General features: G+C 42.6%; 2 long non-coding RNA genes across 3 annotated transcripts; both read left to right on the top strand.

Annotated features, from left to right (window-relative positions):
* The first annotated feature begins 7,363 nt into the window (after positions 1-7,363).
* On the top strand, positions 7,364-8,368 carry LOC147244254 (uncharacterized). Its single transcript, XR_015110390.1, has 2 exons — positions 7,364-7,538; positions 8,035-8,368. It is a non-coding gene; the product is annotated as an uncharacterized LOC147244254 (long non-coding RNA).
* A 175-nt stretch (positions 8,369-8,543) lies between these two features.
* Positions 8,544-11,645, top strand: LOC147244253 (uncharacterized). Of its 2 annotated transcripts, none has more exons than XR_015110392.1 (3): positions 8,544-8,667; positions 10,152-10,266; positions 10,898-11,645. It is a non-coding gene; the product is annotated as an uncharacterized LOC147244253 (long non-coding RNA). The 2 variants fall into 2 exon arrangements; XR_015110391.1 differs by lacking the exon at positions 8,544-8,667 and adding an exon at positions 9,416-9,852.
* The last annotated feature ends 5,951 nt before the right edge of the window (positions 11,646-17,596 follow it).

Below are 17,596 nucleotides of genomic sequence, written 5' to 3'. Positions count from 1 at the left end.
ACCTACGAGGAAATGGACTCTGGTCTAATTGATATGCATAACAGGACGACCTGCCCTCTGCCTCTGATTGGCTGGTGCTTGGTGCTTTCAGGCACGTGCAGTAAGGTGAATCAGGGTGACGGAGAATGTGAGTGGGATATTTAGAGGATACCATAGCTTCTTTGTGTGCCTCCTAATGTAATGATGCGTACCCCTGGGGGGGTACATACGACCCCAATTTGGAATTAAGGATTTAGAGCATGCACATGGCAACCTGTGGCTAGGACTGAGAATAGTCATGGACAAAACATAGTATCATTCATTCCAGAAAGCTTTTAGGATGCAAGGATGTGCAGCAAAATACAGGACTAAGACCTCCTGGACAGTAGGATTTTACAGCTGATCCAAACCCCCAAACAATTTAACAAGGAGCAAATGGCATCTTGAAACTGAGCAAATAATCAAGGCAATCAGCGTTCCATAGTCATGTAGTACAGGGGTGTCAAACTGGTCCAGTAAGGGCCGCTGTGGCTGCAGGTTTTCATTCCAACCCAGCAAAAGCAACACCTGATCCAACAAATGAGCTGTGAGGACGCAGCTTGATTGATTTAAGTAGAATCAGGTGTTGCTTTTGCTGGGTTGGAATGAAAACCTGCAGCCACACCGGCGCTTTGCTGGACCAGTTTGACACCTGTGATGTAGTAGTAGCATCATCAACAGCCTGTTATCATCAACATCCGCTAAGGAGGACTGGCTGAGCAGCTAACAATCAAGAGACGCACAAAACCTCTATGCAGTTCTCTCACTTGAAAACAGATGGTAGAATTCTTCTGAACAACACTGGAAAAACACAGTTTTGTATATTATAAAATCAAGGGCTGCCTTAAGTAAGTCTCTAAAAGCTCTCCAGCTGATCAAAAACCCTGCAGCCTGCATGTCGACTAGAACTGGTAGAAGAGACCACGTCTCTCCTGTGCTGGCTTCTCTGCATGGCTCCCTGTCAAATTCATAACAGAATTTAAAATTCTCCTTCTAACATACAAAGTCCTCAACATTCAGGCTCCTTCATACCTAACAGACCTCATAGTCCCCTATTATCCAGCTGGAACCCTTCACTCCCAGGATGCAGGGTTACTGGTGGTTCCTAGAGTTTCTAAAAGTAGGATGGGAGCCAAGGCCTTCAGCTATCGGGCTCCGTCTCCCAAGTTCAATCTGGAATGCAGACACCATCTCGCAGACTTAAGACCTTCCTTTTTGATTAAGCTTATAGTTAGGACTGGCTTAAGCTCGGCCTGAGATATGCTGCTTAGACTTCCCCAGCTTGGTGCTCTGGGCTTCTCTCTCTCTCCTCCTCTCCTGTCTGTCCTCCTGCACTGGTATGTGTTTCTAACTCAACCTCTTCTCCAGCGCCTTTGAGCTTCCCCACTTCCCAGATCCCTGACTGATGCTGCTGCTGGAGGAGGCTACAGACCTGAAGAGGCTCAAGCTGCCATCAGTATTAGTATCAGTACTAGTAGTATTCTAAATACTCTAGGGGCATTAACATCAGCATTGTGTTTGCTAGCACATAACTGCTCATATTATGCTGAAATGGGGGCAGCACGGTGGTGCAGTGGTCAGCACTGTTGCCTCACAGCAAGAGGGTTCCAGGTTCCAGCCCCGGCTCCATCACAGGATCTTTCTGTGTGGAGTCTCCATGTTCTCCCTGTTCCTGTGTGGGTTCTCTCTGGTACTCCAGCTTCCTCCCACAGTCCAAAGACATCAAGAGGGGACGAGGCTGATTGATACTCTAAATTGACCGTAGGTGTGACTGTGAGTGTGAATGGTTGTCTGTCTCTAAGTGTTGACCCTGAGATGGACTGGTGACCTGTCCAGGGTGAACCCTGCCTCTCACCTGAAGGCTGCTGGGATAGGCTCCAGCCCAGCTCCAGTACCTTAAAATGTAAACACCCGAGTGAAATTGTACCTCAGTACAGTAGTACTTGAGTAAAAATACTTTGCACCAGTTGAAGTATTAAATCAAAGCGTCCTTGTATATTTGCTAACAGGTCAAGCAGGTAAAAGCCGCCTCACCTGATTGTGTCTTTGGAGTCACACAGTAGTTTTCCATCATTTTTCATGGTGACGCTGGCGAGTAAAGACCCTCTCAGCTCAACATTTTAGCTGCACCGTGCCTGGGTAGTTGTCCCCTCTCAGCTGTAGTGATGTGTCACTGCTTTTACAAGCAATACATGACGGTTGTTTCCATTCAGCAACAAAGAACGTGGAACAAAAACAGCCATTAGCTGCCCACTCGTTTGGCTCTGAATCTGTAACAGAACAAGGAGGACATTGCGACTGTGGTTTCACTTACCACACAGCAACGGGGGACAGCAGATGCCAAACTGCTTATTTGTCAGAAATTTTTTTCTCCCCTCAGCATCTTATGAATTATATATATATATATATATATGTTTGTGTGTGTGTGTGAATATGTAAAAATATATTATATACATTATATATATATATATATCTCACAAACTAAATGTCAGCACAATCTTTTAGAGGAGTTGAGGCCAAACAATAAGATTTTTCCATAATTTTCTTGCAACTAAGGGTTTGCATGAGTGTCTTCCTAATGAAAATATGTTCGCATGTGAAAGTGGTTGCCATAGATACAGATATACTGGGCAGGGAAGCCTTGAACGACTGTACAGTAGGTTATTCACACTGGTTGGGTTTAAAATATTTTTGCTTTATAGTATTGCAGTATATCGGCATTATGGTTGCTACCGTATACACTCAGAATCAAATTTATCAGATTTTTACAATTTACTTTTAAGGTTTATTTATTAGAATTTGATTTGATTTAAGTGTATTGTTAAACCGGATGAAAACTTTTATATTTCAAGTGTCTTTTACTCTCAGTGCAAAGAAGCGCAGGTTTCATTTTTTTCCCAGCTGATCTGTTTATTTCAAAAAGTTTTGACAAACAAAAACCAGGTCTTAAGTCTATGGTGTAGTAATTTCACTGTTTAAAGTGATACTTGCCCCAGAACGTGTACTTTCGCTGTCAAACTACTCAAAGTAATCTAACTGCTAAAAAATAGCTGTAGTGTTAAAAAATATCCATGAACAAACTCTCGAATGCTTCATTTAGTATCATCCATGTCTTTTTTTAAATGATCGGTAATCTACAAACACTTTGATTTGACACAGGAACACTTCTGATTAACTGCTGCACGAAAACTGAACTTAACATGATAAAAGAACCCTGAGTACAAAGGAAACTCTCCAGGTTTCTGAATTTTTCTTGACAAGAAACCCATCCATCCAATAAAGGGGGGGGGGGGGTGGAGCCTATCCCAGCAGCCTTCAGGTGAGAGGCGGGGTTCACCCTGGACAGGTCACCAGTCCATCACAGGACCAACACATAGAGACAGACAACCATTCACACTCACAGTCACACCTACAGTCAATTTAGAGTATCAATCAGCCTCGTCCCCTCTTGATGTCTTTGGACTGTGGGAGGAAGCTGGAGTACCAGAGAGAACCCACACAGGAACAGGGAGAACATGGAGACTCACACAGAAAGATCCTGTGATGGAGCCGGGACTGGAACCTGGAACCTTCTTGCTGTGAGGCCACAGTGCTGACCACTGCACCACCGTGCCGTCCAAGCAAGAAAACCAGTTTGATTATTTATAAATGAATTGGTTTTAATTGAGGCGGCACGGTGGTGCAGTGGTGTGACTGTGAGTGTGAATGGTTGTCTGTCTCTATGTGTTGGCCCTGTGCTGGACTGGTGACCTGTCCAGGGTGAACCCCGCCTCATGCCCGGAGGCTGCTGGGATAGGCTCCAGCCCCCTGTATTCCTTGACAGGGTAAAGCCTGATTTATGCTCCTGCGTCGTGGCGACGCCGTACCTACGCCGTACCTACACTGTCAACGCAGACCCCTACGCCGTAGCCCGACGTGCACCTCCAAAAAATCCTGACTAGTGACGTGAACGTCAACGGACTGTGATTGGTCCGCTCACACGACGTTTCCGGTTCAGCACAACACCGCCATTTTTAAAGTTTCTGTGGTGAGAGCAACACGCAAAAATAAAAATGGACCAAGCCGAAGAAAGAGTTATCGAGGAGGTTTGCAGGTTCGCGAGTTCGCAAGTATGACCACCAGAAAAGTAAGGAATTCGACAAGAGTCCCCCAAAACCATACGAAGATAAAGCCACACCCCTCTAGTGGCTTGGCGGTGAATTACAGAGCAACGCGTTCCCTCGACGCAGAACTATAAATGCACAATGACGACGTAGGGGCTACGGCGTAGGTACGGCGTCGCCACGACGCAGAAGCATAAATCAGGCTTAAGAGGTCGAAGATGGATGATAATTGGATGGATGATTTAGAATTGATAGGCCACACCCCCTCACCTGTGACACACACCTTTCGCCACACGCTGCATTGCTTAGATAAGACACATTGTTTTGACAGTTGATGACTATGGCAGTGCACCCAGAAACCCCCCCCCCCCACACACACACACACATACACCCAATTTAAAGTGTACGCGGTGCTTAAATCAGAAGTTGTGAAACATGCTCATTCATCCTAGCGTGTAAGAACTGCTCAACATTTTCCAGTCAGTCTGTGGAGTGATGCTCCTAAACCTGTGTTCTTAATCTAACATTCTACATTTTTCTAATTCACCTCAATTGTACACTTGAACCATGATTGTGCTGAAGAGGTCTTTGCTATGAGATGTAGTAACAGAGTTGGCCAGCAGAGAGCAGTCAGGAGGCTTTCCCTCTCGTGCCCAACGCTCATTGACACTCAATGAAATGGGAAGGAATCGTCTTCTCTGACGTTGTGATGTTTCGTTAAGGCGAGGATATGGAGGCAATTGGCCTGTCCTCACTTTGATTATTAGCAGCAGTGACAGAGGCTCGACAGTGGGCTGCTACAGGTAATCAAGAGTGTATTGCGACACAATTGATAATATAATGGAACCACTGGATGAATTTTTCATACCCACTTCAAAAGGCCTGCAATAGCAACACTCTGGACGGGTCACCAGCCCACAGCAAGCCTCTATTCATTAAGACACATGAGAAAGCACAATGAAAGAGTGTATTTCTGTGTCTCTCACTGTGGGATATTCCATGAAAGCAACAGTCTGCTCAACAAGGTGCTTTGCAGGGATTATTGATGCCTTTGACCTTTTATGGATATCAAAGCAAAGTCAGCCTCTCTTTGTAGTCGTTTCTGCTTTAATTAAGTCTACCCAAGACCCCATTTTAATAAATAAAACTTAAACAAAGAGACAAATACAATGAGCTGCCAAGATTTAAAAACCAACTCTCCAACTTTAGTTTTGTGTATTTGCACATATGAATGGTAATGCATTTTGTTTAAATGTCTGATCTTTGGGCAGCAAAGAACCGAAAGATAGATTGCCAAAAGTAGCATCCAACCTTTAACTTCTATACTTCTCTGCAGTGTGTGTGTGTGTGTGTGTGTGTGTGTGTGTGTGTGTGTTTATATATATATACAGTCATGGAAAAAATTATTAGACCACCCTTGTTTTCTTCAATTTCTTGTTAATTTTAATGCCTGGCTCAGCTAAAGGTACATTTGTTTGGACAATTATAATGATAACAACAAAAATAGCTCATGAGAGTTTAATTTAAGAACTAAGAACTATTCATTTTCCATGGTTTTCTTGATAATAACCAAAATTACTTAAATTCTTACATCAATAGCTATGGCATTGTACCGCCAAAAACACTACTTTTAAGCATTCCATGTTTTCTTTTCTGTTTGCTTTAAACACATGATACACACAAGAGTTAATACTTGATTGCACAACCATTGTTTTTGATGACTGCAGCCATGCGTCTTGGCATGCTCTCCACCAGCTTCTGACATTGTTCTGCTGTCACAGCAGCCCATTCCTGTTGGACAAATTCAAACAAATTTTCTTTGTTTTTGGGCTTGTGGTTCTCCATTTTGAGTTTGATGATTTTCCACAGGTTTTCAATTGGATTAAGATCTGGTGATTGAGTAGGCCAAGGCATGGTGCGAATGTTGTGGTTCTCCATCCAGGCTTTAACTGACCTTGCCGTGTGGCAAAGGGCATTGTCTTGTTGGAAAATCCAGTCATTCGAGGCAGGAAAGAGTTTTCCAGCTGATGGAAGAAGACTGTTTTCAAGGGTAGTCCTGTACATGACCTGGTTCATTCGGCCATCACACAATTGCATTTGCCCTGTTCCACTCAGACTGAAACAACCCCAGATCATGACTGATCCACCCCCATGTTTTACTGTAGGGGCAAGACAGTCTGGGTTGTAAGCTTCTCCAGGCTTCCTCCTAACCAGTAAGTTGGCTGGAGTGGGCATCAATTCAAAATTGGATTCATCACTGAAGAGAACCTTAGCCCAATCATCAACAGTCCAATCCTTGTGGTCTCGAGCAAAGAGTAACCGGGCCTTCCTCTGCCTTTCATTGATGAAGGGCTTCTTGCGTGCTCTGTGTGACTTCAAACCAGCTTCAACAAGTCAGTTTCGAACTGTCCTTGCCGAACAAGTCACATTTTTCGACAGTGCCCACTCATTTTTAAGGTCCCTGGAGGTCTGACGATGATTCCTGACACAGGAACGGATGAGTGCACGGTCATCTTGTGGGGTAGAAAGACGTTTCCTGCCACGGCCAGGTAGCAATTTGGTAGTGCCATGTTCAGCTTGTTTTTTTTGGTTGTAATGAACAGCTGTCTTGGAGATCTTCAGTTTTTTTCGCTACCTGTCTCTCACTCATGCCAATTTCCAGCAGTGCCAAGATGGCTGCCTTTGTGGCTTCACATGATTCTTTTGTTTTAGGCATTATGTGAGAGCTGACAACTTCTGAGTTGTGCTACGGCTTGAATGTAAGCAGGAAACCACTCTAGGCCTTTGCATGTGCAGTGCTGCTTGTGACATGAAATGGCCTCTTATATACCCTGGGAATCAATTAAGCTTAAGAATGTCAAATAGGACATAAAGTATTATGTGACCAGCTGCATTTTTTGTTGTGTTCATTGTATTATACGTTTAGTGGTACCAGATATTAGAATGAACAAGAAATTGAAGACAACAAGGGTGGTCTAATAATTTTTTCCATGACTGTATATGTATGTGTGTGTGTGTGTGTGTGTTTATATATATATATATATATATATATATATATATATATATATATATGTATGTGTGTGTGTGTGTTTATATATATATATATATATGTAACCCACTCACTAAAAAGTGTTTGGCAATTATAGGGTTAACTCCTCGCTAGTCGGCTGTTTTGTTGTTGTTTTTTCTCTATCGGCACCTGTAGAAAAGTCCGATCCACCACTCGGGTTTAGGACGGAAAAGGACGAAGGAAAAAAAAAAAGGGCGCGTGTGGTGATGAGAGTGGGAGTGCTGGGGGATTTGCCAAGAAGAAGAAAAGATGTTAAATGGTCCAGAATGGTGTAATTCTAATGTGTGCTTCTACTTACCGTTACCTTGACGAGGTCCGACGAGTGTCTGTTACCGTGGAAAACTCCGGTGAGTGATGATATTATTGATGTTAACCTGCCTGCTAACGCGGCGGTCGGCTAGCACAGCCATTAGCTACCATGATATAGTGCGGTGAAAAGTTATAAAACCAGTCGGAGCTTTTAAGAGTGTTTTGGAAGTGGGAAAAAGCTGAATTCATTATTTACTCAGTTACATTGTACTTATAAGGTATCATTTCATATGGAAGTACTGTTAAAACTGGGCAAAGGTTAAAAATATGTTACTGTGTTATTTAAAAATGTTGTAATTTCATTGAGTGTGAATGTGAAAAAGTTTATGGTTAAATAGTTAAATACTGTAAGAAAAAATGCGATAAATAATTATTTAGATAAGAATGTTATATAAGAAAAATGTTAATTTCATGGAGAGATTATTTACATGTTAAAAAAATTAAGAGTAAAACTTAATTTACAGTTTGAGACTGACATGATTGAATTTATAATGATGAAATAATTTGATTTATTGTTTTGCACAATATGTGCAGACTGGTTTTTATGTGACCCCGGATCACCTGAGAGACGTTGAGATTGATGGCGAGCCAGACCCACCAGAGGAACGCTGAGGCGTTCTGTAAGTAGCCTGGCCAGCTACTTCAGGATCCTCAGCCGGATCGTCGTGGAGACATACAGGAATTCCCAGATAAGAAGACAAACACACACTCCTACCTACCCTGGTAGTGTAACTCCAAAGACAAGATAAACCACACAAAGAACATTGTCAACACAGACAAACTGAAGTCTACTGAACAAAAAGAAGTGAATACAAGGACATTATTTCTTTTCAGATAATTTTATTTATTTTTTCTTTTTCTTTGTCTTTTTTTTAAAAGAAAAGAGCTCTATTTTATTTGGGGTATTTCTGAGTCACTGTTAATGTGATATTTTTGTGTTTTACTGAAATTAAACCGTCAGTTGGTTACCGTATTCAGTATCCGTTACTCCTTAGAACCTAGTCTAAAATATAACACAAGTGTTACATATATATATATGTGTGTGTGTGTGTGTGTGTGTGTGTATGGACAACCCCCATCACCCTCTGCGTGAGACTGTGGGTGCGCTGAGCAGCTCCTTCAGCCAGAGACTGAAACATCCTCGCTGCAGGAAGGAGCGCCGAGCAGGTCATTCATCCCAACAGCAGCCAGACTCTACAACACTTCATGACGCTAAGAGTCACCCGGACACTTTTACCTCCTCCGTCACCCCCCCCCCCCCCCCCCCCCCAGACTGTAGTCACTTATGCACACACAATGCATCCCCCCCACGCACATATTTATAGTACATATACACACACATCTACAGCTGACACACACTTATTTATTCATCATTTATCTAATTGTCTCCAACCCTCCACCCATAATTGCAGACCATGTATATTTTGGTGTCTTGAAAAGAAAAACAGCACACTGGAGCTGAAACTTTATCTTCTTGCAATGTTTCAACCCACGTTGTCTTCAGGCAAATGATGCACAACGTAAACAGGATACATATCTGGGTCAGAGGTCAGTGGCATCAGTGTTTATCAACCAACAGGCTTAAAACACCATTCACATGTTATAACCAGACCTGATAACGCTGTTATTTTAAGCTCTGCGTTCACGTAACATCCCTGTCTGTCTATTGGCTGTTTTGATAAAACAGTGTGCTGGAACTGGCCGGAGTATGTGCCAGTCAAACCAAAAAGTCCCTTTGTGTGTCTAAAATGTAAGATCTTTAAACCCAAACAAGGCAGTTCTCAAAGTGATGATTACAATTACTGACCAACAGATAATACAGATTAGTTGCTGATATTCAACAAATAAATCCAGAGGGCCTCACGTTGGAGGAGCCATTGTTTGAGATCTGCTCCATCTTGACGCGCCTCCACTTGCTCCACGCCAGTATTCATGCATACCGTGACCAGCTTGTTTAAAATGCAGAGCCACAGGGTTACGCCACCAATTCTCAGGTTGTGTCCACGCTCACTCATTCATGTGCAGCGGGATTTGTTGAAATTATTGCTTAAGGATCAACGAAAAGTGTGAGGTAGGTAAGGTAGGAATGTCAGACTAAATTTATGGAATTATTCATTGTAGGATTTAACATAAATTTCCATAAATGTATGGAGAATATATTTAAGAATTCTGTAGGATTTTCAGTTTCAGGATAGAGGGAGGAGTCCGTCATCTTGGAGTGGCACACTGGTCATTTTCTGCGGGGAGATTATCCGTTTTTCGACAGATTCTCTTCTTGCAGCGCAGCCTCTGAGGTTTTGTCCACATAAGTCATGCCACACTAAAGACAAAATGGCACGTGTGCTGCTACAGGTAATGGCTCCACGTATTGATATGTCTCAAACAGTGTGTGGATGATTGAACTTTTCAGGTCAGCGTGCATTTCTAAGTCAGATATGCGCCCCCATTGTGCACCGACCTTTCCTGCCGTGCCAAATGGCAATTATAAATGTGGCATTAATATGAAAAGTTCAATCATGCACACTCTGGTTGAAACACAAGAGATGAAGCGTTCTCCTGTATCTGTCTGTCTCTGCGGCGGAGATGCACAATGTCCACTCAGGTGATTCAGTTGTATTTTTAATTTCTTTATTTCATCTTTATTCAACCAGATAGGAACTCATTGAGATCAGGATCTCTTTCACAAATGGATTTCTCTTTCTTCAGCGGAACAACAACAAAGATTTTTAGTGAAACTGAAGCACCCGCTGGAACCGTTAGATTCAGGTGGGTTTAATCATGTTTTTCCAGTTATTTAAGTCGGTATCTGAGTTTGAAGTCAGCACCTGCCACGCCTCGCAGGCGTCCAACCCCCGCCCGACCTCGCAGAGAGGAGAAATGAAGGGGAAAAAAAAAAACTACAAAAAACTGAATCAGATCAATAATACCTGATGAGGAAGAAGTTGTTGAAGAAGGTGCAATTTACCGGAAACATACACAGAAATGTTTGGTACAGATAAAGACATATTTGAGTAACTGCCAGAAGGGCTACAGGTGGAAAACAACAAACTGACATAAACAATCACAGTTGAGGAAATCAAATAACGAATACCTGACGGCTAGAGAATCTCCAGGAGATGACACACTTCCAAAGTAATTTGACACAGTGAATTATCCACAAACCTAGCAATCACCAAGAAAACGTGTTAGAGTGTGTGTGTGCGGGCGTGTGTGTGTGCGGGCGTGTGTGCGTGCGTGTGAGTGTTCCGAGGGTGCTTTATAACTGTTTTTTTTCACTTGCAGTAAATAATGTGATTTTTAAAAGTGCACTACGTCCGGATGGAATATTCATTATTTAACCTACAAAACATTGATTTGCATTATGAGCAGGCTTCAGAAAAACAATCTGCTGTTGCAGTGTCCCAAGGGACCTGAAGGGACGTGTTCCTACAAAGAAGAGGAACTTTGACTCTACAGCTCAGATCCAGTGGTGGAGGTAGAGGTAGAAAACTGCAAAATACGGGCGTAACGCGTTGCACCGTGTGCCAAAGAGCAAGCCAGCACTGCCACAAGCTGTGCAGGGGGAGACTGTCCTCTACCCTTACAGCCACCTGTGGACACATTAGATCCAGTCCCCTTCCTGAGATCCTGGATTGGCAACAGGACTATAAAGGAGTCAGTGAATTATTGAGTGTCCCCCAGAATGCAGAAGATTTGGATTATTCTTTGACAGCAGAAAAAGACAGCGTAGTGCTACGTCTTTAGCGAGGGTAAATGAAACTGACTCATCCCTCCATTAACTTGTCCATTAACAGTCATGCAGCGGATGACCAAGACGTGGAAGTCCTCCTGAACTGGACTCCTAAAGCACACAGATGCAGTAAAATTCATCCCGGAGAGTATCTGCTCGCCCTCTACCCACGCCTCTCGCTCTCTTTCTCATTTGCTACTGGCTTGTTTCATAGCGTTTGTGTCCTTGTCAGTTCTTCACTTGTTAGTTCCTGAACTCCTCCGTACGGTCAGTTCACTTTCTATAAAAATGAAATGGAGCGATGTAACAGCTGTGCAGCCATAGCTGGTAGTCTGGAAGACCATGAAAGAATCATTGAAGGAAAGTATTTTTAAAACAAAGTGTTGGGTGTTCTATGCTCTGCAGCAGCTATAAGATGAGGCACAGGACCCCCCCCCCCCGCGCGCGCACGCACGCACGCACACACACACACACACACACAGTATATATCCTGTACTTCTTACTTCCTGATGCTGGCACACCATGAAAACACAAGTAGGCCTGAACACACGTACATGACACTCGTGTGTGTGTGCGTGTGTGTGTGTGTGTGTGTGCGTGTGTGTGTGTGAAGAGAAGAAAAGATTGCTGTTGAGAATACACACAGGATTATAAAAGGGTCTCATCTGACTCCTGCACGTTAGCTCAATGGAATCTCCCTGATTCTGCTGCCAGCGTAGCTCCTCGTTGACTCAGGACATATTTGTTAAAATCACCAGCAGACACGTGAGTGCTGATATTTGTCATAAAAACAATATCTTTTTGACATTTTTTTTTTCAGTTGGAGTTTTTGTTAGGAGACTTACATTTATCATGATCTCTTATATATTTGAGTAATAATTTTATGAAAATGTGTCGGCTTTTGAAATACACATAATTTCAAAATTGAGTCGAAGTCCAACTGCAGACAATTTGTGTAAAATAATCACTGTCTCATTGCAATTTTCTTTTCAGTTTTATGTAAACAGATTAAAAAGTAAACACTTACATGTATGGCATGTGCTTTCTATTAATAATTAGTTTCTTTTTGTTTCATTTCACAAAGTATAAGAGTCTTTTATAGAAACATGCCACACATCCATTATGAGTTTGTGTCTAAACGCCCAGCTGGGCCTCTCTCCCTCCGGTATGATTCAGTTTCTCCTCTATTTATGCATATTTGGATATAAATATATAATGTTACAAAAAACTTTTTCGGGAGGCCTCACCTGAGAAAAATACATATTCTTTCTCCTTAAGTGGAAACAACATCGCTGAAGTTATCTTTCTTTTTAGTTGTTATTTTATTTATTATTTTCCACTACCGAAGCTACTAAATATGACAGCTCCTTTGCGGCTTACTTCCAGCAGCCCTACCTTGGCTTCAAAAGGGAATTTTCTTCCATTTAAAATCTTGGGTTTTTTTTTCCCTCTTTCGTCATCTGTAGATGTGTTGGGCATTCTTGACTTCTTGTTCAACTTTTCTTTTTGGTTTAAATGTTTGATTTCTGCCTGTGCTCGTGACCCCGGGGTCTCCCGCTCCTGCGTGAGGAGAGGAGAGACCTTCCTCTGCCTCTATTTGGGATTCATCGCAAGAATACAAGTGGGAACAATTTTGCAGTTCTATGTGCTTTTTTTTCCCTCCGTTTTTGTGTAAATATGCAAGCAGAAACCTCAGTCTTGTGATGAATAATCATGTTATAGACCTTTTTTTTTTTTTTTTAAGGACAAGCAGGGCTATCAGTGTATGTGTGCTGCAGGAGCGTCATTTCATTGAGTAGGTATTAATATGGTCGGTAAAACAGAACGAAGAAAATGCAATCAAAAGTATTTACTCAAAAATAAAGAAAACCTTTGTCAAAACAGAAATCTTTTCTGAAGTCTTTTTTTTCCCGAGAGAACGAAAAGAAGACTTCAGAAAATCCCACACGCGGTAAACTAGTTACAACTTATGCCTGTTGTTTTTTTCAGCCTTCTGCCACAAACTTCAGCTGTGCCTGTTGGCTGTTTTTCTCCTGACTTAATCTCCTGTCAATTTCTGTGTCAGTAGGCCAGCAATACTTGTAAAAATGAAACAATGACTCTAAATTCACAGGAGTTCTTTACAATATTTTCATCAGGAAGCAAAAGGAAGTGGTAGACGCAATGCATCATGGGTCAGAAGTGCAAACCAGCGCTGTTTTTTTAAAGTGGGAAATGGTTCAATTCATGACAGACCTTCAGATTTGGATTTATCATGCTGGATTAGGACTTGATGAAGGAGGGATGACTAAGGCGACGATTAGTCAGAGGGCTCCACGTCCCGGCGTGGCTCTTAGGTTTTGGCTACAGCGACAGTGAGCAAGACCGCCTCGCCTTGTGGTCAGATTTTTTTGAGTGCAAAACAGTGAAAACCATCACAACAATAAAACTTTGACTGCTTTTATTTTAAAAAGGCCTGATAAATGCACCAGCAGAGTTTCTTTTGTGGCCATTGTTTTTTTTAAATTTTTTTTTTTTTTTTAATAGATCATGGGTTGTCAAAGTCCACCCCCCAGGCTCTAGGCTACACTACATGATATCCTTTGGTGAGCTAATGTAATATTCTGTCACTTCCATCTACTCAGCTTCCCCTGAAACTGTTTGGACCCCCTGGAGAGAGCCGCCTCACACTGGCGGGGCCACTTGGAATACAGGAAAGTTACTGCAAATCTGATTGCTACTTTAACTGTAAAAGTGGAGAGTGAGTTGAATGTTGGTAGTTCAGACGCCATGTTGACACATGCGAATGAGAAGTGGTCAATCATAATCACCTCCGACTGGTCTCACTAGAAGCAACAAACAAACAAACAAAAACGGGCAGACAGACAGACAGAATCAGCAAATTATCATTCGAAAAGTTGAACTGCTGGAGGCACACGAGATCTTTTCTGGTCCTCCATGGATCAGGGCTTTCAATGGTGGCACCACTGGACCACATCAGGCCCCAAACTGGTTTTGTAGGGTTTAACTGTCTGTTTAAACTCAGATTTGAAGTGAATGATGAAGAAGCTCAAAATACCTTTCAGAACAAGGCAGAGTTTGTTTGGAGGGGGTTGTCCTCACCTGGAGGGAGGTGTCCTCATCAGCCAAAGTCTGCTCATTTATGCGAGGGGCTCTTCATTTTCAAGGATGCCACACTTTTGCTGCATAACTCGTTGACTTCCACACAAAATGCGTGAAATATGCTGGGCTTGCATGATACAAATTCCTGCAATTTTATCGCATAAAATTGCATAAATATCACGCATGTTCCATCGCATTTTTTAAGATAACGTGCCACATATTCAAGGATTTTTGCCTGCAAAAATCACAAAAAAACAACAACAAAAAAAACTTTTTTCTGGCAGGACTGTGCAGAGAGGTGTTCTCACCTGGAGGGTGGTGTTCTCACCTGGAGGGTGGTGCCAGGAGGAGGAGATACTCCATCAGAGGAGACGCGAGCCCTAACTTATGACTGGCTCGTCGTTTGCTTTGGTTACACGGTTTGGTCCTGCTTCTAGAGTGGAAATCTGAAACATGAACATGACATTTTTTTACCTTTCCATTAAACAAAAGAAAATCAAGTTAAATAAATGAGCCTGATGACAGATCAACAGAAGGCCACAATGCCTTTTGTCTTTAAGGATAATTAGATCATAGGTGCTTATTTACTTGAGTTGACCAGATTGAAAGCCTTCATAAGAATACAGAGTTTTGCAGCTTTAATAACCATGCTAATAACTAGTCTTTCATAACCAGATAAAAAACTAACGGAAGTACTTATGTGTGTTCTGATGATGCAACCTGAGTCATCAGCAGACAGACTGAGTCTGTTGTTTATATCTATGATGTGAGTCACCAAGTTAGCTTGGGCTTCTTTGCACACAACCCGAAAAAAGAAGAAAAAAAAAAGGAGATCAAAACATGTCATGCTTCCTGTGGTGTCCCGTGGTTTGAAATGCACCGTTGTTTTGGCAGGACGCGCTCTTTCTCGGCCAAGAATTTGTCTGTGTTAAGCTGTGCCCACCATCCCCTCCAGGCTACCGCGACTTCCTCGTCCCCCTCGTTGGTTTCTCTCAACAAGAAAAACAAGTGCACAATGAGAGCTAACGGTGGGCTTTGTTTGGATGTAAGAATTAGACTTGCATGGCATCTCTTGGGTGCATGAGTGTGTGTGTGTGTGTGTGTGTGTGTGTGTGTGTGTGTGTGTGTGCGCCTTTTTGCCTGTGTTCCTCTACTACATGTCTCCTGCATGCTAAGAAGCTTGTTGTTTTGTCTACAGAAAGCTGGTGGTTTCCTCTGAAGTACAGGTTAGCAAGTCTAATGTTTGCACAGGCCGAGTATCCAAACAAGAACAAAGGCCTCGCGGGGGTTGCAGCCTCCTTCAACAGAGATGACAGCCAGCAGTCAGTCAGTCAGCGCGCGTTCAGACAATTCCTTTACTGAATGAGTGCAGATTTGAAAGTGCGCATTGCACTCAAAAAAGGAGCCGAACAAGACTGAAAATAGCATGAATATCATGAAAATTTTATGAAAGGATTAAAAAGTAAAGTAAGTTGAGGTTATGTGAAAATGGAGTCATAAAACGAAGGCACAAGAAAGTCCGGGTAGTTTTCGAAGACTTGACTTAAAAACCAGGAAAAACAAAGCAAGATGGCCAGGCAACCACATTAAGAACAAAAAGCCAAATTATGGCAAAGCCTGGCTCAGGACGGATGTTCCCAGGTATACAGTATTTGGCAGGGCCTGGTGAAGCTCCATGGGTCAGTTTTCTCATGTAAAACCATTTTGTGTCTCAAAAGGTGTCAGTGAGTCTGCAGTTAACTTCCCGTGGCAGGAGCTCTTCACACGTTAGTAGCGAAGAACGACAACAGAGCACCGGTGTGTTTCATACTGGGAAACCATACTGGGAAACCATACCAGGACAGAAACAACAGTCCAGACGTGGAACCTTAAAGAAGAAGCTCATCCCAGCCAAAATGACCTCAATATGTAAAGGCTAAATGGTGGAATGAGTGTGACAGGTGAATTCCAGGGTTGTTTGAAGGTGCTTTTACACCAGCACTGATGCTTCAACCCTTCCACTGCTAGGCACTCATGATGGTGTGAGGAGGAAGGGGACTCAGATCTGCATTTATTCTGGTATTCTGAGGAAGTTGCATTTGAAGAACGAATTACGGTTTCATATTCAAAGTTGTATCGTTGTCCTCAAACTGTAATGTTTGATGATTTCAGGGATGGGGAGGAGAGACCTGGTTATGGCGGCTGGCGCCTCGAAATTTAAGGCTACAAAATGAAATCAGTTATTGACTTTGAATGCTTGTCAAAGTTTCATGCGATTCCAGAGGAAGATATCAATAGAAAAGAAACAACATCTTTTTGAGCGTGGATGGGTGAGTCAGGGTGAAGTCTGGTTTAAAAGGGGGGATCTAAAAGGAATTATTTTTTTCTTTTCCCTTAACAATTTTGGCTATGTAGTGATGTGTTAAATAAACTTTTATGTTTTTGTTTGTTTGGTTGTATATTGTTAGTTTTTGTTATGTTTTTTTTCTGAAAAAATAAAACTCACCCGGCAAACTGAAAGTTTCTCGTTCATCTCATGCTCAGGAAATCAGCGTGTTCTTGTTTCTTAACCTGAGGCTAGAAAACCCAACTTTTGGTTAATATGCTGCCCTCTGTTGGCCTGGAGTGGGAAAGCACCAGGAGGTCTGGTAACCTTGCCAGGTAATCGCCACAATGCTCAGATTATTTGAAGGAGACTCAACAAGAACTCTACAATTCAAGGTAAATAAAGCCCACGTTGAACGGTGTCACCTCGCAGGAAGAAGGTTCTGGGTTTGAACCTGCGTGGAGTTTGCCCCCTGAGCTTGTGTGGTTCTCTCCCAAAGCTTCTGCATTCAAAATGGGGGTCGCTGGTTCCAATCTGGCGTAGCTGAGTGAGGTTTCGTGTCCTGCTCACTTCTCCAACACCTTCTCTTATCTGGGGGGACGAGAACTGGGGGGGGGCAGTTCTTTGTCCTCCTCAGTGTCAGGAGGGAAGAGGTGGCTCATGACTCTGCATGCTTGTGTCTAGATCAACGGGGGGGGGGGGGGTTCATTGTGTGATTGAGAGAGAAAAGGACAAAAGCTGTAATATATATGAAATCACGAGCTAATTACTTTAATTCTTTCCTCAATCAAGTGTTTCATGTACACATTCAAAAAGCTGAAGTTGTTTCAAAAACTATTTAGAAAACCACATTTCCTCCTCTAATTAGAGACATAAATCTTGAGCGGCGTACACCAGGCAGGGGATTCCTGCTCAGCTACAGAAATCTGACGGCTAATTAGTAAATAATCATCCCGATT

Source organism: Aulostomus chinensis, chromosome 19, assembly GCF_037954235.1.
Source record: "Aulostomus chinensis isolate RoL2024-O1b breed Wild chromosome 19, RoL_Achi_v1.0, whole genome shotgun sequence".
NCBI lineage: Eukaryota > Metazoa > Chordata > Actinopteri > Syngnathiformes > Aulostomidae > Aulostomus > Aulostomus chinensis.
The sequence above is the reverse complement of the archived record's forward strand: the minus strand, read 5'-3'. Positions and strand labels throughout refer to the sequence as shown.